General features: G+C 41.8%; 1 long non-coding RNA gene across 5 annotated transcripts; it reads left to right on the forward strand.

Annotated features, from left to right (window-relative positions):
* The first annotated feature begins 572 nt into the window (after positions 1–572).
* Positions 573–26,628, forward strand: LOC132250928 (uncharacterized). Of its 5 annotated transcripts, none has more exons than XR_009462644.1 (3): positions 573–629; positions 14,416–14,620; positions 19,909–26,628. It is a non-coding gene; the product is annotated as an uncharacterized LOC132250928 (long non-coding RNA). The 5 variants fall into 5 exon arrangements; XR_009462642.1 differs by lacking the exon at positions 573–629 and adding an exon at positions 14,006–14,185; XR_009462640.1 differs by lacking the exon at positions 573–629 and adding an exon at positions 14,006–14,180.

A 26,628-nucleotide genomic window follows, 5' to 3' on the forward strand; every position in this document is an offset into this window, starting at 1 on the left:
CCCCAGCTTATAGGTATGATGGAAGTTCTTTCTCCCTAGATGCAGCACCTTGCACTTCTCCTTATTGAATTGCATCCTGTTGCTCTCTGCCCACTTCCCCAACCTGTCTAGGTTATCTTAGATCTAGTTCCTCCTCTCCAGGGTGTTAGCTTTACCCTATATTTTTGTGTCATCTGTGAATTTGGACAGGGTGCTTCCCACTCCTTCATCCAGATCACTGAAGATGTTGACCAGCACCGACCCTAGAACTGAGCAATGCACACATCTTTCCAGATTGACACTGACCCATCCACCACCGCTCTCTGACTGTGAGCCTTTGTGCCAGTTTGCTACCCAGTCTACCATATAATCATCCAAGGCAAATCTCCTCAGTTTATTTATAAGAATGGTATGGGATACCGTGTTGAAGGCCTTCCTGAAGTCCAGATAGATAACATTCACCTCAACTCCTGCATCCAAACATTTGGTGGCTATGGCAGGGCACTGTTTGTGCCTGCCACTTTAAGGGCCTGGAGCTGGCAGCTGCCAGGTGCCTGATGAGGGCAGCCATTTTGAATCTGGGGCTGCCCATATAAACAGGGCCAGGCAACAGCATTGCCTGGTTGGATGGCTGCTGGTATCATCTGGAGGTAAGGGATGAGCTGTAGAGGATGGGCAGGGGGCTCCAGGTCCTGGGTACGATTTAAAACTGCACCATGCTGGGAGTGGGTGGCCTGGTGGGGCTCCCAGTGGCGCATGAGCCCCCAGGAAATACCAGGCCAGTTACCACCCTGGTGAAAGGTGGGTTGGGGTGCCTTAACCCCTAGCCTCCACAACCAGGTGGGTTACCCCTTGTTAGAGGGTCTGGAAGGTGGACCCCATGGAGAAAGAGTGATGCCATAGACTCATGCCTGTCTGAACTTACCCTGGCTGGTCAATGCTGGGGCCAGGGCTGGAAGGGTTGAAGGGCCAGGGGCCCACTGTGAGGAAAGCCCAAGAGCTGAGGGCCTGGGGTTCCAACTGGCCTGGAGGTGGGCCGAGGCTAGTGAGCCAAAGGTCCTGGGGGGACCACACCCAAAGGGGAAGCTGTTCAGGGAACTATGCTGCCTAGTATGAAGGCGGATGAGACCACCTGAGGAGAGGAATCCAGGCGGGGTTCAATTAGGAGGATTCAGGGGCCCATTGGGGGGGGGCAGTGATTATGATAACATCTAGATTCCATCAGTGAGGCTTGGGCTGTGGTGAAGGGGACGAATGGAGCTGCAGATAGCACCCCCTGGCATCGGGCAAGAAATGGGCAGCCTCCTGCTTATTAACATCCATTAACCAATTAATTCCAACAAGGCGTGGTGGGAAAGAAGGCGGGCAGTTAGCCCAGAAATAGGTGGGCGGGCCACAGTTAAGTCAGCCCTGAGAAGGCCCCCTGTTACAGTGGCCTTGTTCTAAAAAGAAACTAGGTTAGTCAGGCAGGACTTGCCTGCTATAAACCCATGTTGATTACCCCTCCTCATCACATTAGCCAGCGGGCTCCCAGATGTGTTCCTTGATAATTTTTTCAAGGATTTTCCCAGGGATAGAGGTAAGGCTGACTTGTCTATAGTTTCCCCGGATCCTCCTTCCTCCCCTTCTTAAAGATTGGGATGACATTGGCTCTCTTCTAATCCTCTGGGACCTGACCCGAGCACCATGAGTGCTCATATATCCTTGCTAGTGGTTCAGCTATGGCACTTGCTAATTCCTATACCTTAATTTTATTTTGAGTGAGCTACTGAGCTAAATGTTTGAAATTTTGCTTGTCATTCACAAGTCTAAAAGTCAGGAAGAGCATGTGTATGCATGGTTATTCACTTAAATCAATCGCATGATCATAGAACCATAGAAAAGTAGGGCTGGGAAGCGACTGTCAGAGTTCATCTCTAGTTGAATCTCCCAACAGAGGTAGAATCACCCTTATCCAAACTATCCTATACAAATCCATTGCTAACCTATTAGTAAAACTAGTTAACATAACTGTTAGACTCCGACTCCATGCAGTGCCCAATGACTAAGGAGACAATGATCCAATTGCTCATGGATTCTGGTACTCATTAACCAGAGCAGAGCAGGGAGCACACACCAGCACACATTGCTCGCAACAGCTTTATTCAAAATGGAGACAGCTTCAGGTGAACTCCCTCACAGACACCCAGCCTATGAACACAGGGAGCAGCAATGAACAATAGTTTTTTTTTTTTCCCCACATTTATACACTTTGCTTTATAGTCATTAACACTTATTCCGCCCTCCTTCTGTTCCACCCATTTCTCCTCCCATCTCAAGCTCCACCTCTGTTTACTGTTTGCATCATTAGCATGGAATTGCCTATGCATTTGACTCATTTACATGTCTTTTTGCTATGAGTGCATGACTAAGACCTTGACTCCTTTTCTTCAGTCACTGGGCAGACTTTTACCAAAACCTGGAAGCTTCTGGAGGCTTCTTCACCAATCACCATGCACCTTTTTGCATATGTTCATCTCAGATTCTGTTACCAATTATGTGTTGTTTTTCACATTCCAGTCTGTTTTTCTGTCTCAGATTGTACCATCTTCCACATCCCTAAAACATCATCTCATTCATAGCACACAGACTCACACAGATTCACTTGCTGCTTTTTCCTCAGAAAATGGTTGACACAGTTAAGATGGTTGCTTAACATAAGCAAATGGCTGGCTTAGATTTCATTCTGCCTTGTGGTCAGCAGCTCTGCTAGGTTACAGGTCTTGCCTTTATTCCAGCTGCAAATTCAATACTCCCTGAAAATCCACATAGTATTACCCTAACTATAACCATAATGCATAACACCTTAACCTGCTACACATAAAGCATGGGGACAATGGTGGCCAATTTCCTGCTCTGCAAGGGTTTTTAGAATACGCTCATGAAAGCCAAGGAAGACAGCCAGACCCATCCCCCACACTACAAAGGAAGGCAAACCCCATCACAGTTCGTACCAATCTGACTATGGGATAAAATTGCCATATTAGGGGCCAGGAAGGAATCTGTCTGACCCTGAGAGCAGGGTGAAGACCCTTTGCAAGGAATCTCTGGGTTTATGTCTCAGCAGGAGCACTGATATAACCCCCAGGCTTGGCTGCAGCCAATGCCTAATGCTTCCAGGGAAAGTGAACCCCTCCCCTGCCCCCCCAAAAAACAACCAAACAACCCTGAAACATGTAGCAACAGGAGGAGCAAAAAAATTCCTTCTTGGCCCCAGTGAAGCCCAAAAGCCTACTCCCAGTTCACATCTACATGTGTGTTACTACAGAGTAACTAATCCCACTTAAATTTGTTACTTACATTTGTAAGTAGCAAATTTAAGTGGGATTAAAAATTTTTACTGCACAGTAAGCATACACACACAGGCATGTGTAGATGCATGTGCTTAGTGTGCACTTAACTACACTATTGCACAAATATACATCTTGTGTAGACACTTCCACTGTGTTTCATCATTGTTATTTGCCTAGAAAGAACCTTGTGAATGTGTAGTGCTGTAGAAAAAGAAATGGTTAATAATTTGTTTAGGCTGTTTTCATTTTCTCTCACTTAGTGTTCCATCCTCTACTATGGCATCTTCAGTATGTCATTTTTTGGACAGTGGGGCTATGAAATTATGACTCAAGTGAATCTTTTCATTAAAGGGATAGAGTTCCTGCTAGTGAGGTTTTGTGGTGCTGGTTTTGGTTGCATAAAGGAAGATATTACTTTTTTTCTTCCTACTTTCCATTCTTTTTCTATTTTTCCTTATAAATCTTCCCAACTTTCTCTATTGCCATCACATCCTTCACCCAATAGCATAGCTAGGGATGGGTAAGTTGTGGTGATAGTGGCTGGGGGATGGGTATTGTGGTGGCTCCTGCTGCTGCTTAGGGTGCAGAAAATGGTTGTTATACCTTTGCTTTCACCTGATCCTGCAAGGGAAGCATTGTATAACATTACTGCCACCTCCCTGCACACCCTGCCTTAGAGCATGATTAATGTATAGAGATCTACACAAATGGCTGTGGCAAACTGATGGACTTATGATAGAATTCCATGGGCCCCCCTAAAGATTAAATTAAACATTTATATGCACTGGTAAATAATATTATAAATTATTGTTTCTGCCTACTTCACTTTTCTTCTTCCTTTGAGTCTTCTCTTCTGCCCTTCAATCTTATTTTCTCTGGTAACTCTTTAATTAACTATTTCAGTACCTGATGTCTCTTAGACAAAAATATTGTCTTGATATAGTTCAAGTGGTACTCTTTCCCACCATTCAACATCCTTTCACTACCTCACCCATTTGGATGCAGCTTTACCAGTAAAAGCTCTTCTTGTTATTCCAGTATATCGTTCCTGCAAAGAAAAGAGAATGGTGTAAGCACTTTTATACTGGTGCAATTACATCTACACTAGCAGGTATACCAGGATTTCAGCAAAAGTTCATTCTCCTAACCAGCATAGCTGTACAGTAAATTTTAATATATTTTCCTTTTTTCCTTTTTTTCATATTTTATTTCCTCTTTTATTCCAGTCTCTCTCTGTGTTGATGACTTCCTCCTTCTTATATATCCATTTCTTTCTCTCATTTCTTTATTTTCTCCTAGTCTAGTCTCTTATTACTGGTCCTCATCATTACCTCTCACACATCTTCTGGTACTTTCTTTCTAGGTTTTTATACTGTGTTCACCATCACTATGGTAATGGAGCACACGAAATGCATGGGAGGATCTAGGATTTTGAAAAGGGTGATGCAGGTGGTGTGGTGTGTCAGCAAATAATACAGTGCATATTATTCTCCAATTAAAAATAAATTTGAAGCTTTGCCACCTAGGACTATATTATTCAGTTTAAGATAAAGGCAAATACAAATATAAGAGTTGCGGAGTTCATCATGTCAACCTTCAGATGAACGTGAAGGTTAGTCATGTTCATCTAACCTTTGGGGAATCAAAGTACATTCTGGCACTTAGACTGACATAACTAGGAATCTAAGTGTAAAGTCTGCACATGGATGAACTAAGTTAGATTAGGTGGTCATTTTTTACCTGATCTAACCTCTTGAATGTCTATATGCATTCCGAGTCAGTAAACCCAGATTAAAATTTCAGCAATTTTGTAGCCCACTGAAGTGACACTTGAGAGACTCCCTGTATCTCACTAGTGTAATGTGGTTTTATATTTGTGTTGTATCTAGTGACACAGATGTTACCTATCAACTGACAAAGCTGTCACAATGTGCAACAATGCTAGTGATCTGTTCTCTATGCTTGACTGCTTTAACTTCTCTTAACTTGACTGCTTTTTAAAAATGTTCTTTACAATTGTTTAATTAAATTAAGAAAAATGAAGCTATAAATTAAAGGAAAATAATGTTGATAGATAAACCTTCTTAAAATACACTCCATAGTTTCAACATCCACCTTTTTGAGGGTTTGATCCAAAGTCTAATGGGAGTCTTTTTGATCAGGGACAAAGAGCTTTTCAGCCATTTTACACTAAATATTCTGAACCCACTGATTCATCAGCTGCAGGCAAGGAGTGCATAGGTAGCAGAATCTACTCTGAAATAATGAAAAGTTTGAATGGTTCAGTCAAACACCATAAAAAAATATTCTAAGCTGAAAAGCTATCTGTATTCTTTTGCTCATTTCCAAATATCTAACAGGAATGCTGGTAAAATTTAGATTCACTGGGCACGTCTGTATGTGTGCTTTAATGCACAGTAGCATATTTTACTGTGCATCAAAGCATCACAAAAAAACATGCAGTTACCCTAATGCACAGTAAAATAGGCTATTGCACATTGTGTCACTTAAAAAAACATGCACTTTTGGTACTTTGCATTAATTTAGTACCTCTCATTGGAGGAAAAATGCATTAATACACATGTAGACATACCACCTGGCACTTATTTTTGATTATTTTCAGGACATTTAGAGAACCTAGGAGAACAGAGCAACACAGGGATAATTAGGAAAAACTACAATATTCTGAACACTCTGAGATTTAGGATTTTAAAAAGCAAGCACTGCATTATAAAATAAAAAGACAAACCTTTGCATTCAGCATCCTAAATCAATAGGATAGAGACTGAAATACTGCAAAAGACAGACTCAAATACTTATATTTTAGTTTTGTTTTGACAAACAGGTCAAAATGGATTTGAATCAAATCCCAATATTACTTCTACTATTTTAAGTAAAATTAATTGGGATTTAGATGGCTCTCATATTACACAGGTATTTGACAGTGGTTTATCAACAGATAATACCTTTACACAGGATTTTCAAAGTAGACCACCACATGAGATGAATGATGAGAAAGCACAGGAGCACTTTCTGAAGATCCGGAATTCATATGTAAAAATCAATACTCCTCACACTTATCAAGAGAAACTCTGTCTTTATTTATTTTATAGTTAGACTATTTCAGTCACTTTTAAAGAGACTGATTTAGCCCTGAGAACTCCTATAAAACATAAGCATTACTTTGACATCACTTCCCCCCCCAAATTTATCATCACCTAAACTTTAATACTACAATAATTTAATTGATTTGTAGTTTATTATGGCTATTACAGAATAACAAGAAATATCACCAAGCAATTCTTATCTTGTAAATGTTGAAATCAATAAATAAGTGTAATAAAATAAAATAAAATTTCCTAAGTAGTCAAGAGATTCACGTTCAGTATGACACGGAAATGAAGCAAGTTCTGCAGTTACGGATCAGAGGTAGAGAACGATCTGCTAGTAACCCCTCTCTTTTATAACAGTGGACATTCAGGTGCCTTTGATGTTGCAGTATGAGAGGGAGAAAAGCTCAGATACAAATCTGGCTGCAGTACTTATGACCAAGTTATCCAATTATTTTAGTCCTTTTTCATTCTGAAGTAATTTTATAAGCCATTGCTAATTTTTATTGACATAATTTTCAAGAATTTTTCTACTATTTAAAGAAACAAGCTTCAATCTGTATTATCCTTGAAATCTTCCCTTTGTCAATTTGCAGGTTTTTTTGTTTATTAGTGCCATGTGATTGGCCAGCTAAAAATCTGTTCCCTTTTCTGTTCTCTGACTAGATGAGACACCTTTTTTAAATAAGAGCATGATGGTAACAAGTTATAAAAATATAATAGTGACTAATTTTTGTATATCTGGAAAAAAAAAACTTCACATATGACAACAAATAGAATGCTCAGCTATTTTCCAAACTTTCATATGTTCATCTGCAGACTTCTTAGAGTCTTTAGTAAAAGTCCTTTAATTAACGTGAAGATAACTTTCAATGCAACAGAGTCATCATGCTTATCCTATTTGAAATATTAAAGATGATACATGTTTATGTCCCAGGCATGAAAGAAATAGGAAGCAGAAACATTTTCTGTAGTAACACAAGCTACTATAATTAATTTGCCTCCAACTTGCAATGTTTTTGGTTTACCAGGTGATATGCATTACAAAACTACACATGGTGTAAGCATCTACTCTGAAACTATGTCTGTAAAGTATTCAGAAATCAGTACTTAGAAACATGAATGATAGTTATATTCATATTACATGCTGGAGAGTTCTACACATTGTACCGGATTATGGAAATACTCCCAAGGGTTGCAGCCTATCATTGCTTGGTATAACAGTATGCCATTACACTGACACACTGTATTGGAAAAGCATGAATTCCAAGCTGCTTTGCTGAGTCTTGCAGAATATAACTAATGTGCCTTTCAGGACACTTTTTACATCAAGCAATAGACAAGGGAATATGATATTCTCAGCAGTGACATCTTCTCTTCAGTGGTGTAGCCTTAGGAAAGAACATGGGTGTAATCTCATAAAGCTGTCCCATAGGATGCTGACACTAACTGCCTCATTATTCTGGCCTACTTTATAAAAATACACCAGGAGAAAATCAGATTTTAAATAATAAAAATATGAATACATTGCATGTTGGACCAGATTCCCTTGTGATTGCATTCAATACAGCTTATTTAAGGTGGGAGGATATACTTCTGGTCCTAATACTGTCTGCACTATACACCAATGAACAAATAGCACAAGACAGTGGACATCTACTACACTCCACCCATTCCTTCCCTACTCCTGGTACATCTACTTTGTCTCCAGTGTTCTCCTTACACTTGGGCAAGACCTGTTTTTATTATCTTGACTTCAGTAGCCTTTGAACTGGACCTATCACATGGACACAAAGCCTATTGTGATATGCAAATGTATACTGTTATAGAATTGTTAAATAGAACAATATATATTCTACTGGCAATATTAAAAAAAAAAAATCACATTCAGGACAATACTTTTTACACTGCAGACATGTAAAACAAGCCAGCATATCTATTTCACCCTAATGTGTAAAACTTCATCATGAACAGTCATAATGATACGCTCATCTATTTCCTGAGGGTATGGTGCACACTGGCAGATGCTTACCTTTTACTTACTGCCTGATGGAGATTGAAGTTACTGGAACTCTGCCATACATCATGGAGGTGCTCAGCTATTAAGGTGATGAGTTCAAAGAATTGACTGTTAATAATTAAATATAATAAATATCTGGTTTTGGTATTACCCAGGGCTCAAATATGCTATTTAGACACTGAACAGTGGTATAGGTATCATAATTCTGCATTGTCATCTACCTGTACGCAATCAGATCTTTTCCACAGACATTTCTGTGATGATTTATAAACTCTTCAGCTCAGATTCTGATGTTCTTACTCATCCTGACAAGCACCTTCTACTACAAAGTCTCAATAATGTTAGTGGAAAGAAGGTGCTGTTGAGTTTTTAGATTATGGACTTTAGGCTATGTCTATGCTGATATTTAGGGTCATCTTAAAGTCTGTCTTCAGACCTGGACCCAGTGATAGTCTACATGAGGGCCATCTTACTGGCAGCTTGCGTGCTGCATACAACCTGTGAGGTGCCAGCATGTGGCTCATGGTCTACACATGGCCCGCAGGCAGTCTGTGAGCCTCAGCAGCTGTCTCTCCTGCTGCACAGTAGGGGAGGGCCCAGGGGGGTCTGTGCACTGTCTGTGCAGCCCACATGGTGGGATTGGCCAGACTGGCAGAGCCTATACAGTATAGGCAGGGAGCCATGCACCACTGCTGAAGCCCATGCAGCAGGAGTCAGGGGTGGGGTAGGGGTGCCATGCGTTACCAGTGCTGAATGTGAGTGGGCCAGTCCTTGGGGGCAGAGGGTGTGTGGGGGGGAGGCGCTGTGTGGTACATGGCCCAAGGGCCACACACTGGCACTGCCCATGTTCCCTGGCTAGACCAAAGTTAGACAACCCTAATTTATAATTTAGACCCCTAAATTCTACTCCTGGCTTCAAGTTGTCCTGAACCTAGAAGCTTGGCTAAACTTACTTTATGAGGCTGATCCTCCCACTCATCTCTTTGCCTGCCCCTTTCTTTAGTATGTTTGGAACTTACCTGCATAGCACAGGCTTTGAGTGCAGGAAATCATGATTTCTGATATAATGACTATGGCTGCTGGTTCTGTTACTATTGGCTATTACTCAATTATAAAAATAAACATACCAAAATAGTAATTTTCACTAAATAATATTTGCTATGTCCATATATGTCCATGTGGGCAATAACAACACACAGACAAAACTCCACATCTTGCAAGTGATTCAATGCATTAATTTTTGTCACTAGGTTTGAATGTGTGAATTTAGTCATAGGTTTCAGTTCTAACGTGCCTCCCAGCTTTAATTGTTGCTTGAGCAGGTGATGGGAAAGGCTTTTGTTAATAATTTGGTATCCTTTTTGTATATGGGCTTTACAGATGAGACTTGCCAAGTAAATGCCAGTCAGGTCAACTATCTTTAATACCTTGTGGTTGCTCTCACCACAATATTACATTATTTAATCCCAGAGGACCTGCAAATGCAGTATTGTAAAGCTAACAAGAGAGCAAAACATTCTTTGTAGAATGATCTTGCCTCTAGAAGTGCTTCCACACAATCACTGTCTGTCCACCTGTATTCTCCTGTTGCCTTTTTTCATACACTTAGATTGTAAACTTTCCGTGGCATGCAGGGTCTTTTTGTTCTGTGTAGAGCACTTAGTGCAAAAATCTCCTGGACCATGACCAGGGCTGGTAAGTGTTATAGCAACAACAATTAATAACAGTGATATCAGTGAAGATAATAAGAGAGAATAGTTGTGCTTCTAATAGTTTTCTCTGCTTACTATGTAGTGTACTGAATGGTTAAAAAATTATACTTTCATAGAGAACAGGTAAAATAGTAGTTTCAAGGACATTTAGTAATGAAAATCCATGTAGCACCTTTCCTTTTTACCACAGAGGTAGCTGATTATTTTTACCACTGAAATCGGATCGATTGAAGAGACTAAGTAGAAGCACACGCTAAATTGAACAATTATTTCATTTACACTATTGACTCTATCATTATTTAGGTCATTTCAGTTAGCCAATATTTTTAGAACTGTTTGTACTTTAAAAGTGTGCTTATAATATATGGAAGCAATTGAGGCAGTGCAAAATGTGCCAACACTTACAAACTTCTGCGTTCTTGGATTTTACAAATGTGAGATGCTGTGAAATTTACTGACTAGACTGAAAGCCATAGCCCCCCACCATACAAATGTAGGCCCTATCATACAAAGCCTTGCATGTGAATAGGTGTTATATATATGAAAAATGTTTGCAAATCTAGGAACAAAATACAATTCAGCTCCTTAAACACCTCTAATTAGGAATTGGATTGCCTAAAAAGTAGGTCTAGCCTCAAGAGGGTAAATCAAAGAGTGCAAGTTTAAAATACAGTCACTGGGGAGAGTTAGGTATTTTTGAATAGTGTTTCAGAGAGGCCATATTGTGAACAGAGAGCCACCAATATAAATTACTAAGCACAATAGTGTTTCTGGACTCCTGCCATCTACCACATAGTTTAGGTACCTTTGTACATTTTGTATTCTGTCTATGAGGGAACCTGACTGTGTAGCTAATAGTTAGGGCAGTCAGCTGAGAGGGGTGAGCTGTGGGTTCTGGTCCTTGCTTATAGAGCATTTATGCAATTTTTACATTGCATTTTATCCCTTTACAATGGATAAAAAAACAGACATAACACTGAGAACAGAGAATGGAACTGAGGATTCTCAATCCCAGTTGAGTGTCAGTCAGGGTATCCCAGGCTGCACTGGCGATCCATAGGGGTGTACACGGGTGCATGTGCACCCCCTAAGATTGGCTGTGCACCCCCTGGAAGCACCAGCTGTGAAACCGGAAGTGCTGGCAAAAGTGCACTTCCAGTTTCACCAGTTTTGCTGCTGGTGATCCTGGGCTCAGCGATCAGCTGCTGGGGGACCCCCCTACCCCCATTAATGATCTGGTAACCCCCCAGACTTGGGAGGCACCAGTTGCCCATGCCAGGTTGCCTTGAGATCCTTTCAAGAGCATTGCAGGGTGCCAGACAATGCTAGCACTGTTAAGTTTGCAAACTTGATTCACAAGATGAACCAAGAGATATTAAATAGAAATCCCTAGTGTTGGTCTTTCTGAGTACTTTGCAACAGAAAATATGCTCTATTATTTTTCTGTTGTTAAAAAAGAGTGAGCTTAGAGCTCAGGTATTCTGCTCTGAGTGCATATACACAAAACGTTTACTGCACAGCTGCATAATTAGCTCAGCAGTAAAATGTCACTGTCTACATATGCGACCCTATTAGGTTGCAGTAGACTAATGAATGCTGCCACAGGAGTCTGGCTAAACACAAGTAGTACCCTAGAGCAGCATTGTTTTGTGCACTGCAGCTCATATGTAGGTGGTGATGGGGCTGGCTAGGGCACAAGGGTGCTTCAGCAGAGGGGCTATCTGGTGGCTAGCCCCATGCTGAAACACCCTTGTGCTCCACCTAGCCCCTCTGCAGCACATGGAGCCCCATCAGAGTAGCCCCAGATGGCAGGGGAGACAGGGGTAAGCCTATCAGTCCAGGGCTGCTTCAATGGGGCTCTGCATGCTGTGGAGTGGCTGGCTGGGGCATAGGGTGCTTCAATGTGTGAGCTGCTTGCCAGCTAGCCCTATCCTGAAGTATTCTTGTGCCTCAGCCAGCCACTACACTACATGTGGAACCCTGTTGGAGCAGCTCTGGGCTGGCAGGCTGACCCCTAGGTCCACTGCCAGCCCGGGCTGCTCTGACCAGGCTCCATATGCTGTGCACAAATAAACTCTGGGATAACATGCTCTGGAGTTTTCTGCTTCCAAATGCATGTTCAAATGGCACACCCAGGAGTAAAAAACTCAAGAGCAGTAAACTCAATATCAATCTCATGTAGATGTGCCCTAACCACAAAGTTATTATTTACAAAGTGGGTACCTTAACTACTGCCTCTTCCAGCACTGCCTTTGAGTGAAAGTGGCTGATGTACTTTATGCTAGCTTCAATACTGCTGTTGCATGGAAGGCTTGCTTAACACTTGCCAAACAGATCAGGACTTTGGCAGAGTATGAGTGCTGTGGTGGGTCAGTAAAGGGTGCTCCTGAGTTGAGCCACCCACCTTGCTGTGCCCGACCACCTTCCAGGCTCTGAGTGCCTTCCTGGGGGAACCTCACGTCCGGCTGACCCCCTTCCTGGAGCACACCTGCAAGCCTGGGGATAACACCGCCACACACCCAGGGTCTGGACTGAACTTGGCTCTGTGCCCCCTGGGAAACACAGGCCTAGTAGTCCTTGAGGGTACCTGTCCCACTGCAAGAACCTGGGGTGCTTCCCTCAGTCTGAAGCACAAATAGTGGTCTCCTATAGTCAGCTGGACCAAGAGGAACCCCAAGGCATAATCTTGACCCTCTCCCAAGAAGTCTCTTGCTAGGTACAGAAGATAACTTTATTGGTTACAAGGAATAGGTTTGGAATAGGGTACAGGGTAGAGCAATATCAGAGAAATACCTTAGAGCAAACAGTAGCATGGTAGCTTTTGATCACACATCTGAATTACTGCAAACTGTATATCTAGTTAGATTTCAAGTAGCTTACTCACAATTATCATCCAGAGGTAGGTGGGGATTCCCTCTGGAGGCAAGCAGATCATAGAACATGAGTTTCAAGAGAGAGAATGAGTTTTAGGTGGTCCAGCTTCTCTGAGAGTTCTCATCATAGCTGCTGTCCCACCTCCTGGGCAGTCCTTAATTCATGACCTCATTTATCTGATCCAATGAAGACCAGCAGCTGTTGGCTGCCAGCCAACCAGTTTGAAATGCATCAATGGTTGCTGGGTAGATTGGCATGGTCTCTAGCCCCCACCCAGGTGTGAGGCCAGTCACATAGGCAGAGGGAGCAGGTTTCCCCCTCCCTCAGAAATGTATCCAGCTCAGGTTACAACTCAGGGCTGCCTGAAGCTGATGGGGCCAGAGGTGCAGTGACCATGGTAACCAAATTGTCAGATTGGTGGTCTGCCTGATAGCAGAGTTTGGGGAGAGACAGAGATGGCATTCTGCCACACATGCTATCCCCATATCCATTCTGAATCACAAAACATCTTAGATGGGAATAGATGTCTTCCTGTTCAGCACCTGGGTGCTTCTCTACATGTGCTGAACCATAAAAGGCTCCAAAAAATATGCACTGAATCAATTTAGGTTAGGGGGTTTTATGGCTACTAGAGAGGGATGCTCTGTATCATTTGTTGTGATTTAGGTACCTTAATTCTGCCTATGTTCTAGTTAGGCTTCTTGTTTATCAAGTTGGTTTGTTGCCCCAAGCCATTTAAAAGAAGTTAAAGAAGACTATATCACTTATGTATTCACGTAACTTATTGTGAAGAAGAGAGAGAGCAACAGGGGACAAAGGAGCACTTGCCCAAGATAGAATCAGCTGCACCAGCCCCCAAACCCCAAAATGCTGGGGAGAAATCTTGCTTACCCAGGTGTTTCTGGAGGGGAGGGGCCAGGAATTCAAACCCCGGTATAAAGAGGAGTCCGGAGCAGGCAGGAGGAGGGAGTGCAGGACCAGAAGGGGGTGAGCTGGGCCGAGCAAAGCTGCAGGAAAGCCTGAGAGAAGCTTGGAAAATTGGCAGGAGGCTCCTGCAGAGGGGAAGCTACCCCAGAGAAAGCCTAGAGAAAGAACTGGTGAAGTAGCAGCACCAGAAACGTACTGCGATCTGGCTGGCAACATGAAAAGCATGGTGGGGTAAACTACTGTAAAGACCCTAACAGAAGGGCACTAGAGAGAGGAGGTACCATAAAGACCCTAGAAGGGGGGCAAGAACAAATTATTAATGGTAGACCTGGTGGGGGAGAGGACTGTAATGACCCCAGTAGGAGGTTTATAAAGAGGTACCCTAAAGACTGGAACAAGGTGAAGGGGAAAATGACCTCACTGAGTGTTTTCTTTTTTTTTCTTCTTTCATTTGTCAAAAGCCGGGTGAGCAATAATCCGGGCCAGGAACACTGGTTGTTTTTTATTGTAATATGAAGATGGAGGCCCCAAGTGAGAATTCGCCAGCTGGACCAGTGATGAGAAGACAATTCCAAAACCCAGTGGAACGGGCGAGGGTGTAGGGAATGATGGAGCCCTCATGAACATAGGATGGTGGACAACAACTGACTGGAACTGCACGCCCAGGTACATAATTCTACTCCTATAAACATTGAGTCATGGCAGGTGAGGACATGGGGGTGTGGACCTCTGGTTGGGACTCGTCACTGATGTCAGCCAGTAGGCTGAGGTCCTATGGTGTCCTGTGGCTGAGGTCCTATGGTCCTAAACAAAAATTATATATGAGAGAGAGAACAGTAGGCTGGTCAAAGACTGACTGAGGCCAAATCAGCTTATACCCAGAGACCAAGGGCAGGGCTAGAGGAGAAAGACTCTTGGGGGCTATGTAAGTAGAACCCTGACATGATAGACTTATTTTTAGGTGCATGAGGCATTTATATGCGTTGGCAAACTTAAGATATTTTCTCTCATATTTAACTTTAATAAAATTTAATTATAATACAGCACTGTTAATGATCAGGAAGAAGACATAAACAGCACACTAATTAAATTCACAGATGATACTAAATTGGGAGGTGTTATGAACAACAGTGAGAAGAGGGAATTAATACAAAGAAATCTCAAAAGCCTAGAATATGGGCAAGAAATAACAAAAAGAGATTCATGACAGAAAATGCATGCTCCTATAATGCAGCTAGGGAGCAATAATCTGAAATACAGGTATTCAAGGGGAAGTAGATGTTTCGAATGCAGCAATGATGAAAAGGTAATACGGAATGGAATTAGGGATGGGCAGTACAATATGACTTCAGAAAGGACATATTTGAATGGCTTTGAGTAGGCTAGGCCTACAGTAGAATACTTTTAGTTCAGTACTCAAAAACTAATTTAAAAAATCTCAAAGAATTCAGAGATGAACATAAAAAAATATTAGTGAGCTAAAAGAAAAAAATTAAAACAGCTGCTTAATCCAGTTTTTCAAACATGTACCTTTAGTTTTGTTCATTATATCATAGATATATAATTATCCAGCTACTTTAAGTTGTTCATGTACTGTGCAAGTCTGGGAACATAAGGTTAGGTACAGAGGTGACACTTATCATGTGATAAGCATATAGAAAGTGCTCTGAAGCTGTAACCAAACAGGCATTCACTGCAAATAGAGCTCTTTAAAAGTGGCAGATCCCTATCTAAGATAACCCTGGATGGATGTAGTATCAAACTAAAGCACTTTAGTTTGATAGCACTTTGTTTAATATCTGTACCAGATCACAGATCGATTAAAGTTAGGTTGCAGTCCCCGAGCATCCCAGGGGCCCCTTGCAGGGTGGTGTGCTATCCTTAGCCAATGCTTGTCTGCTCCAGGCAAGCACCAGCCCAGCCCTACCCCTGGGCTGTCAGAGAGAGGATACAGAAAAGGCTTTGACTCCTCCTTGAGAGGCCAGGTAGTGGGTGGGGAAATGGAGCTCCACTGCCATGCAGCACTCCCTCCAATTTTGCTGGCCTGGGTTTTGGGGGGTGGGGGCTGGGCCAGGTCAATATGGCCAGGGGGCTCTATTACCTCACTCCCTTCACCCCTGGTTCCTGGTGCAGCAAAGATCCTTGCAAGGCTCTGAGCTATAGCTGTCAAGAGGCTGAGGCAGGGCAAGTGGAGGGGGGACAGTGGGGTAGGAAGAATGGATCCCTGACACTGTGCAGGCTCAACTACCACCCCCTAAGTCCTAAGCCCGAAAGCTGGGCAGGGCCTGCATGGCAGGGGTGCTCATTCCCCCACCCTCTTTCCCCTTCAGCCACTGCTGGCAGCCACCAGCTGGCATAGGGACAGGGATGAAGAAAGGGGCCATTGGGAGGTGTGTGGGAATGTCCCCAGCCTGCTGGCCTCAGCTAGTGCAGGCCACTTCCATGCCCATCACCCTGCCAATGGTGAGTAATAGTTCAGTTCACTTCCACACTAAGCTAGGGCACTTTGAGTGAAGTGTGATACTTAGAACTCTTCCACCTTGGGATTTTTGAACATCTGTACTTAACCTTAGAATATGATCCAGTTTGGTTTTGGAGTTGCCCTAGTAGGACTTAAAGGGTTTCTGACAGCTAGGTTAGCAGTTTATCCTTGCCTCAATGACTGCAAAGAACATTAGGTGTCTACTTTAGAAATTAGGCATTGTGAATTGCAAAATGGTGACCCTACATGCAGTGTGAGCCAGGCATGTGAGCTGTTGTGGTGGTAGAGGTGGGAGTTTACTCCTCCTCCCCTTTTACTTAACATTTTCTACTGACTAACCTTAGGTGCTTCTGGCCTTTCTTAATCACCATGTGGACATCTTGCCTCACTTTACAGCACATAGGTGCTGAAACTCAGTTAAACTGGATCACTGTTTGGAAGCATCTAAGTTTTCCTATTGACATAGGTGGTGGAAGGCCAGGGATAATGGGGCTCACCCCCCACAAATGTGTGGCAGCAGGTAGGGCCACAAGGCAGCCTGGCTGCATGGTCCACACAACTGTAGCAGGAGTGAGGAGTGGCGTGCACAAAGCCAGGATCACAGCCCAGGGTGGGGATCACTACCTGCCCAACACAGTAGGCAAGTACCAGTCAGTTCTGTGAAGGGGAAGGAGCTGGGGGTGCAGATTGAGGTCCCTGAAGTGAGGGGGGGGGGGAGCAGGGCACAAGCAGGGGCAGATGCTGTGGTGAATGGGGCCCTAACTGGGCCAGGTGGTGAGACAACTGGAGCCCAGGTGGCTCATCCAGGGGCATGAGGGGCTCCCTCCTCCATGCACATGCTCCCCCAAGCTATGTATGGGGCGAAGGCAGCTGCTGCTGCATGCTGGGCTTTGAGCAATGCTGCAGTTGCCCCAGGAGCCTCCATGGGGGTGCATACAGCAACAGGAGACCCCTGCACCCCTGGATGAGCTGTCCGCAACCCTTTCCCCTCCCCTCACCCCTTCCCCCACAGACTTAGCTGCTGGGTGCAGTGTGGAGGCCATGGGTGCATGTGCACGTGCTCTCAGCACCCCCCCCCAAATAATTTTTTCTCCTTCCACATATGCCTGTTGACTATATACGGCTCCCAAGTCCCTAGACTTCATAAGATCTGATTGCTTTTCCATCCAAAGGTGGTTAAATTTTGGATGCTGGGACACCATATGTAGGTGCCTCAAAACTCAAAATGGATTTGTCCTAGAATATTTAAGGTGAGTCAAAGCTTTTAGGGTATGATGCTCCATAGTGCTAGGCACCCCGGTCTTCATTCAACAAAGCACTTATTTTAATGTGATGAGCAGTTCCATTGACTTCAGTGGGAATATCTGTGTGCTTAAAATTAATTACAATCAATTTAAAGGAAGACTTTATATTGACTTTATAAATCTTTGGATCTGGGGCAAGATTTAATGGTATTTTGACAATGGGAGTTTAGGCATGTAAGGTAACTAAATATTTTTTTAGGTATCTTTTTAAATCTAGCCTCAGATCCTTTTAAAATTCAGTTTCTGGTATCCCTTTTTTATGAATATGAAACAATTGTGCTCAGAAGAAGTCTGAACAATGATTTGAAGAGATATTTTGATACATGTATGCCATTCATACTTTGATCAGCTCTGACATATATTTTGATGCTGAAGAATTATTTCCTAGGATGATAGACAGTGTTATAAAATTAGGTCGGTTGGTAATGTAAAGTTATTTCCATAATAATGCCTTTTTGAGGTGGGAGGTGAGTCTTCTGAACATAGAGACACAGCATGATTAATTATACACAGGTTTGTGTATGTATTATGGCTTAGGTTTAGTACCTCTGTACTAACAATTAAGCATATCACACAAGTTAAATGTTCTAGAGAAATGTTATATTATGGATACAGTGCTCTTTAGAAAGTTACAGAGTAACAAATCCTACAGTATCTTTCCCTCTATAAACACCAACACTTTGGTTTCAGTACTATATATCTCCCACTTCCAGGAACAATCTGCCTAACTGAGAACTCAGTGTATGAACACTGTATAATAATGCTCATGACAGATAGCTTTCCATAAATTGCAATTGAATTATAAGAAAATTAATTTGTGAGAATTGAAAAAAATGCAAGCTATTCTTCTGAACATACCTAGTTAAGTTGGAATCATTTCAGCTGGTCAGTCATTGGTATGGTATGGAATTGGAAAATTAATATGAATATATTAATGAATCAATTGATCTATTTTTTTTTTTTTTAGCTTCCTGAAAATATGTATCTGTTTGAACTCATCTTCTGTTCAACACACAACTCTTGGAATATACAATGTACTGAGAGTTAAATTCATAGACTTCTACTAATACTATTATAAGTAATATGAATAAAAGTATGCAAAATATTTTCCATTATACAATTTTGTCTATCTATCTATCTATCGAGATATATATAGTCGGGTTAATCTGAAGTTAGACAGAAGGCAGGGCAATGTGGCATTTTTGAGTCCCTGTACACGTGGGAAGGTTGTTCCGACATGGAGTAATTACAGTGCATTGGAACAGACTTGATTATCGAGTCTGCTGGAGTGTGCTATTAACATGCTCCAGGCAGCCTCGATGTCTTGTGTATCAGCATCTCCGAGATTCAAAATGGTGGTGGGGGTGCTTGAACTAAGCTTGTTCAATGAGTTTTAGTTCAAGCACCCCTGCCATCATTTTGAAGTGAGGGGATGCTGATACATGAGATACTGTGGTTGCTTTAATTAGAGCAGCCCTTGGAGCTGCTTTAAGTGAAGTGCCCCTCTGCACTCACAGAGCATGTGTAAAAACACCCTTATAGACTAACTTATTCAGAGATGTATGAGCTTTTGTAGGACACAACCTACTCTGTCAGATGCTATGAAAGGACTCCCAGGGGTACTAAATAGAAAGAATAAGGTCATTTAAATACAAAGGATAGGGAAAAGGAGTGGGGGGATACCACTGAGGGAGACAAAGTTGAGCTGAAGATACCAAAGGGGATAAACAAAGGAATTAACCCGTTAAGGGAAATAGGGATTATTAAAGCTAGAACAGATAATGAGATAAGAATCTAGAGTCTCTCTAGAGATTTTATTTAACATAATCCAGTCTGTAGATTATTTTTTATTCCAATGTTTGTGTTTAAATCAGTTAACATTTTGTTGTTTAAGAACAGCTACACTGAGGCCAGTTATGAACTGTCCATGGAAAGTGTCCTGCCACAGGCTCTTGTGTCTTTCTGGAATTGATGTCAGATCAGCGTTCTTTCATTCTTACACATAGGGATTACCCCATCTGTCCCAAGTAGAAAGTAGAGGGTCACCATAAGAAGGTGATGACTGCATTTGTATAGGAAGGGAAAGGCAAAAAGGTGCCATGAAAGAGTGGTCTAGACTTTTATTTTGGATACCTGTTCACAAATAGTTTATTTCTACTTCCTCCAAGATTATCTTCAATTGAAGAGAGTGCAGCAGTCCGTTGGGAGGATCATAACACATCAATCAAGTGGAGAAAGGGGGACCATAGGAACAGAGGACTGAAACTAGCCCCCTGGCTGAGACCTCTGCATTCACAAGACATACAAGTCCTCTGCACTTCTCCAAGACATCTAAGAACTGTCCCCTCCAACTCTTACGTACAACACAGCCAACATGTTTTTGAGCATAAAACCAGTGACACCATACACTGTGCCACTGCTTAAAAAGCAAGGGAGACAAGTATGTGAGGTGCTACACCTCGGAAGGAATAATAAAAAATACAAATACAAAATGGGTGATAAAACAGTACCCTGCTCCCTGCAGGGCCAGATGGCAGCACTATGAAGAAGGACCTGGAAGTCTTGGTAGATCATAGACTTAATGTAAGACTGCAGTGTGATGTAGCTGCACAAAAGATAAGTGCAGTTTTCGGATGCAAGAATAGAAACATTAGGGGTAAGACATAGGAGGTTAGAGTGCCTCCCTACTTGGCACTAGTTAGGCTTCTAGTAGAGTATCATGTTCAGTTTTGGATTCCATATTTTTACAAAGAACGTGGACAAGTTAGAGAAGGTCAAGAAGTGGGTGACAAAAATGGTAAATGGCATGGAAGGCGAGTCAGCTTGCAGGAAAGGTACTTAAGAGGGGACATGTTATAAGAGGGCTGCCTTAAAGAAGAGGGAAAATGCCTTTTCTTTCTTGCTGCAGAGAGTAGGACACACTTCAATGGCTTGAAGTTGCAGACAGTCAGTTTAGATTGGGTATCAGGAACAACTCCTTCACTGACAGCAGAGTGAAGGACTGGACTAGACTGCCTAGGAAAGTTGTGAATTCCTGTTACTGCAGGTGTTCAAGAAAAGTTTGGACAGGGATGATCTAAGCATAGCTATGTTCTACTGCAGATATTTCCTATGCTTCTGGGCTTTGTTGGTTGCTGCTTGGGGGCAGGATGGACTTTTTTCCTCTCTTGCTGTCACATTTTCCTCAGAAATATTAGGTGTTGGCTGCAGCCAAGCTTAGGGGTTTTGGCTGGGGTGTGCTAGTGCTCTTGGTGGGATTTAAACCTGCAGATTCCCAGCTAGAGGGTCTTGTCCCTTCACTCAGGGTCAGACCAATTTCCATATTTGGAGTCAGGAAGGAATTTTGGTCAGATTGGTATGGGCTGTGGGGGGTTTTGCCTTCCTTTGTAGTGGGGAACATGACTTTCTTCCTGGGATATTGCAAGCATATTTTAACAACTTTTGCAGAAGTAGGATTTTGCCTGCCATGGTCCCCATGATTTACCTCTGGCAGACTAGGGTGTTATGTCTTGTGTTGTCTGGATTTACTGTATCATTTTGCTAGGAAATTAGACAATAGATTGGTATTGGATAATCCTGCCTCTGGCAGGGGGTTGCACTACAACACTTCTAGAGGTCCCTTCCAGTCCTTCTTCTCTATAATTTTATAACTGATTGTATGCCTTCTATGTCATTGCAAAGAAAATAAGTCTTTTGGTGACCTTAGCAAAAGGGAGGATTATTCTCCAAGCCACACAGGAAGACAACTCCTTCCCTCACCCACTACAGTCCTTGCCAGTCTGACCTGGGGGAAAATTACTTCCTGATTATAAATCTGGCAATTGGTCTCCCTGGGCACATCTATGTGTGCCCCTATGGCGCCATTGTTGCTGCGCTGTGGCGGCGGCGCAGTTATTTTTAGCCCCTATGTTGTTGTAGTGATGTGCTATACTGAGGGAGTTTGTCACTATGGAGATGTAGCTGCAGCATCACAGTTTGTGCCCGCCAATGCTATGTCACTATAGTGCATTGCAATGGTGATATAGTCTTACATGTAGACATATACCTCCTGAGTGGTAAAAAAGACCCTCCAATCAGGTCCCTGAGAGGTTTCTAAATACTAGAAGTACTCATGAGAGAAAAAAAAAATCCTCCAAACCCCTGCAGCTAAGTGGCAGAAGCTTTAAATGGATTATTAATCCCCTCCCTCATGGAGTTATCTATCACTCTAATTTAGGGATAGTTAACATTTGACTCAACATATCCCAAACACTGGGTGTGTCTACTCAAGATGCTTTACTGTTCATTAGTCTAATCTAATGCACAGTAAAGTGTTGGCATCTACACAAATGCAGCAATTACTATGTGATAGTTTAGTCAAATGTGCCATTTTCTAGTACCTGTAAATACTAGCTCCCCCTCGGCTGCTGAAGAGGGGAGAGCAGGGCAGGAACAGCCCTAAACTGAACTAGTCCCATTGGGAGCAAATTTGTTCCTGATGGATGCACGTTCAGATGCATGCAGGGGAACAGTTTAACGTGCCTGAATTTTCTGTGCAGAAAATTCAAGTAATTGATTCCATGTGTAGAGACTGAAAATTGATTAAAACAGACCCTTTTTATCATGCTAACCCTTCCATAACATTATCGAGGATTGGGACTCTGTTGCCTTGTAGTTAGGGAGTGCTGCTTTGAGGTCCAGACTGTTTCTGTATTTCTTCAAATAACTATTGTATTTAAAACACAGAATAATCTTTGGAACAGAGGTCACAGTCAGGGAGTTCCCACTCATGGGTGTGTGCACTTGTCACAAAGTGGATAAGTCATTCTCCTTCTTGCTCTTGAATTCTTGTATACTTGATGAGGAAGTGATTGAAAGTCTAGACTAATACAGAACAGACCTTCATCAACCATGCTTTTAAAAAGCAAATGGTAGCCACCATGACATTGTGTGCACATTGAAGTTTACATATAGCACACTTGAATAATTCCTACTAGATGAACCAGCCTTGAGAACTCCTATATTCTGGATTCTCGTTGCACTTAGATGTGAGACGGTTGCCAAACTGGTTAGAATGGAACAGTGAGACATGTGCAGTGGTGCAATTTTGGGCACCTGAGAAACTTTAAGGTCAAAATGTAATGTGTATTTGAAAGTTAGGTGGAAACTAAACTGGGTTTTTCTGCACTTTGGTACCTCACTTCGCCTAAATCATGTATTTTTTTTTTTTTTTTTTTTTTACTGAAACCAGCCCTGAGAGCCTGGCAGATGGAAAAGGCCAGCTGTTGTATGCTTACTGCTCTTATAGCAAAACTGAAAAATGGACACTGGTACAGTTTGTATTAGAATGTAAATGATGGTTTACAGATTAGAGGACATTATGATTACCACAGTCATTTCACAGTATTTAGTCATATACTACCTAAGTATTCCCCTAATTTTTCTGGTAGAAAAATTCTGTAGGGTCCATCTCACAAAACTTATTTTGTTGCAATAAGTACTTTTGCATCAGTGACTTCACACTTGCCTGGATTGTCAACTCAAAGCATTAACTTCTGAGGCTAGAGAGTTTTTTACTCCCAATAACATAAAACCTACCTGGGACTGGGTGAGTATCTTCTACTTTAGATCTCACATTTAAATCTAAGTTAGAGAAAGGGGAAAAAGAGGAAAACATGTGAAGTGGCATCTAAAGACTGATTTACTATAGTAATTTACTTGATTGTTCCAAAGCTTAATATACGTGGAAGTACCCTGACACAGGGCTACTGAGATGGTTAGTGACTGTACCAGCCGAATCTTGACTGCCAGATTATGTAAAGGCTCATAGTCCTCTGTTTCTAAAAAATATAAATGTGATTCTGACAATAATAGATAAAGATTCCAGCTTTCGTTAAACTGAACATTTTCCAATTTAGTGAACTGTGTTTATCTGTTTCATAGGGGCCGTTCTATATGGATAACAAAAAAGGGAAACTTGCTAAATAACATTTTAACATCACTTAAGATGATGATCCTAAAAAAAAAAGAGGAAGATCAACAGTAGTGCTGATACTTTCATATTTGACATAAATTAGCACAATATAAGAACATGAGTGACATAAATTGTTACAGTAGATAACTACCAAACTCTGTGCAGGACATCTTATGGAATGTGTAAAAGACTGATGCACCTTAGGAGACATTTAGCAACATAGAGGAACTTTTCTTTAGGATTTGTCTCTCTTTCTTATTTGAAGATTATCATCATTATAAACTTATTTGTAAAGGTCCAAATGCTCTCTCACATACACAGCTAGAGAAATTGTAGGGAATTTCCCTGCTAGGCTATAGAGTTCTGCAGTTATTAACACAGTAATATTGAATATGCTTATCTATAAACATGTGCTGAAGTCCTATTCACTTGCTTACATATATTCCTGAATACAGATTGACTTAATCAAGTGCTTCTTTTCAGTAAGCTAAGAGGAATGGGAAAAAAAAAAAGGATTGATCAGCAAAGAAAGCTACATTTTAGAGGTCAGGAAGTATAAAGTGAGAATTGTGAAAATGTCAAGCAGAGTTAGGCCTTGCAAAGGCAATTAAAACAAATAGCAAAGGATTCTTCAGCTATATGAAAAAACAAAAAGAACAAGAAAGAAGTGGGGATGCTATTCAGTGAGGGTGAGGCTGATCTTAAAGATAATCACGGTGTGCCTTGAAATGAAAGGAATGCTTTGCCTCACTTTTTAATAAGGATGATCATGTTGAGCACGAGGACAAAAGCAGAATAGCTAAGAAAAAACAAGGTAAGGACATTATCACACCCAAGGTGTAATAAAACTCAAATAGCTTAATGTACTTAAACTGGGGGAACAAGATATTTTCCATCCCCAAATTATGAAATAATTATCACATAATACTGTGGGCTTAGGAGGATCTGTAATAATTGTATCATGTTAGGTTAGGCATCATATCATTGAAATATAGCAAGCATAGTATCCCTATTTAAAAAAAGAGAAAAAGTGGCTCAGGAAACAACAGACCCATTAGTCATATCTAAATAGCATTAAAAGTTTCCAAACAAATTTTGAAAGAAAAAATGATATGGAGTGGAAACTCAGATACAAGTCAATCAAGTTACATCATCTCCAGCTAAGTTGATTTATTTTTTGATAAAATAAGTGATTTGCAGGACAAACAAAATGCAGTACATGTAATATATCTGGATTTTAGGAAGCAATTTGATATGGCGCTTTATGGGAATTTATTAATTAAGTTGACGAAGGTGGAAATTTGTATAAGAAATGTAAGGAAAAAACTGGCTAAGGGGAACCTCCATTGTCTAACAGAAATTGTTTTTAGTTCTTAAAGGAGTTGGCCATGACTTATCTGGAAACAACAGAGAAATAGAAGAACCTAAGTGTAGTAGTCAATCATAGGATGAGTATAAGCTTCCAGTGTACTATATGTGACATGGTATTTCCTGTAGAAATAGGGAAGTGTTAGTGCCATTTTGCAAGGCATTAGTGAATTTGGAAAGCTGCATACAGTTCTAGTCACCCATGTTCAAGAAGAATGAATTCAAACTGGAGCAAGTGCAGAGATAGGTTATTTGGATGATCAGGTGAATGGAAAACCCACCATACAAGAAGAGACTAAACAAATTTGGCTTGTTTATCCTTGCAAAATCAAGGCTGAGAGGAGATTCAGTTATTAATTGTAAATACACTGGGGACTAAGCAGCAGACAAAGAGAAGAACTCTTCAAGCTTTAATTTTGGCACAGAAATACACCAGTATAAACTAGCCATGTATAAATATCAGCTCAATATTAGAATAATGTTTCTGCTGGCTGTAGACACTTTGGGCCCTGACAGACATACAGCTCCCTGATCTAACTCATGGTGTTTCACAGAAAGCGCCATGAGTTACACTAACCCTTCTGACCCAACAGATGTTAGCTGTTTGTTGGGAGCCTGGGAGATCCAGGGAAAGAGGCTGCATGTCTGCAGAATCTGTTTCCTAGTCCCACCCCATGTCCTGTCTCAGGATGGGAGTGGGGAAAAGCAGGGGAAGGCATTCTGTTCTGGGGTTTTCTCAGCCTACTCTGGATTTGGGGGGTCAGGTGGATAGGAGCCCCCCCCCACCTTGTGGGGGGGAGGGCACAGGGAACTCCAATTCATCCACCTCACCTTCCAGTACTGATTCGGCAACCCCCAGACCAAACTCATTTCCCTCCCTTCTCCTCCCTTTCTGAAGACAGCAACAGGAACAGTGCTGTCACTGGGATGAGTCAGCCCAGCCCTCCTCCCAGTGTGCACGGACAGATGTTAATGAATATGCTCCGCTTTGGAGCGGCTTAATCTGAACCCTCATTACAACCCACACACCAACTGTGAGACAAACTGTCATGCCTATCAGTGCCCTTTCTCTTTCTCTTGGCAGAAGCAAGGACAGATCTTTTTTCTTTTTTTGTGTCTTTCAAAAATAAGGTACATATCTTATTCAGGGGCCAACTGTAAGTAAGAAAATATAGTGTTATTGGACATCAGAGTCAATATGTAAAAAACGATGATAGGCCCCTCTAGGGACTATTGTTTCCAGGTCAAGTTCTGTTAATTACTACTGCATCCCGTACACTCAATTTATTCATCCAAATTCTCTCTCTAATGGTTAGTGACTTAGGCTTAGATATGTAACATGAAATATGATTTAACAGGGAAGTACATAGTTATGTAACTGCAGTTTTGACATGTAAGCACAGTTCTATTTCATCACAGGGAAGAATAGTATCCCAAACTATCAGGCAGGGAAGTAATATACAAGACATTATTGTATATATTGTGTCATGGTGATATGTTTGTTTCTTTTGCATTTCTTTGAGTCATGTATATAAATCTGTAATTGGCTTGGCTCTTTTTTGTTTAA

This window comes from Alligator mississippiensis, chromosome 5, assembly GCF_030867095.1.
Source record: "Alligator mississippiensis isolate rAllMis1 chromosome 5, rAllMis1, whole genome shotgun sequence".
NCBI lineage: Eukaryota > Metazoa > Chordata > Crocodylia > Alligatoridae > Alligator > Alligator mississippiensis.